The sequence below is a fragment of the Pteropus alecto genome, unplaced genomic scaffold (genome assembly GCF_000325575.1).
Source record: "Pteropus alecto unplaced genomic scaffold, ASM32557v1 scaffold115, whole genome shotgun sequence".
NCBI classification, from domain to species: domain Eukaryota; kingdom Metazoa; phylum Chordata; class Mammalia; order Chiroptera; family Pteropodidae; genus Pteropus; species Pteropus alecto.
Genome location: NW_006436814.1, coordinates 4,382,032 through 4,383,066, shown reverse-complemented (window position 1 = coordinate 4,383,066; position 1,035 = coordinate 4,382,032).

Below are 1,035 nucleotides of genomic sequence, written 5' to 3'. Positions count from 1 at the left end.
GAGTCATTGGTTCAAAGGGGATTATTGTTTTCCCTGACAGTTAAGCCTCTTTAAAATCAGGATTTATCTCATTTATCACTGTCGGCCAGGTGGCAGTCCAGACACGTTTGGGCAACAACCTTCTGATGACACTAACGTATTTGTCTGCGTGGACCGTCAGAACAAAATACCACAGACAGGGTGGCTTAACCAACAGAAATAGGTTTTCTCGCAGCTTGGGAGGCTGGCAGTTTAAACGGGCCAGCAAATTTGACATCCGCTGAGGCCTCCGTCTTTGGCTTGCAATGGCCACCTTCTCACTGTGTCCTCACTTAGTCTTTCCTCTGTGTACACCCTGGTGTCTCTCCATGTGTCCAAGTATCCTCTTCCTGTAAGGCCACCAGTCAGACTGTAGTGGAACCCACAATAATGGCCTCATCTGAAATTAATCACCCCTTTAAATGCCCTATCTCCAGATACAGACACATTCTGAGGTACTGGGTGTTAGGACTTCAGCATGTGGAATGACAGGGGTCACCATTCAGCTCTGGTCAGATGAAGGAAGCTCCAGCACCAGAGAGACTCAGGTCTGAGGAAATATCATGGTTTTTCAGGTATCCGTCAGAGATGTTCAACGCGAATACAAGCAAATACATTTTTTCCTTTCTTTTTTAACTCAAAGCTTAGCATACTATACATATGGTCTTACGCATTTTTCCACTTAACAATGTATCAAGAAGAATCTTCTATATAGCACTGCTTCATTCTATTATTTTATTTTACTGCTACATGAACTTTGTATAAATGTAGCATAATTTATATAACCAGATCCCTTTGAATGGATTGTTTATAATTGTTTGCTATGACAACAATTATAAACAATCCATTATTTGCAATAGCAAACAATGCTGCAATAAATAGCCTCAGATAAATGCCACCATATATATGTATGAATTATCTTTTGGATAAATGTCTGCAAGAGGATGTACTGGCTTACAGGTTTGTGCAGTTTTCATTTTAATAGGTGTTGCCAAATCGACCTTCATTTACACCAGC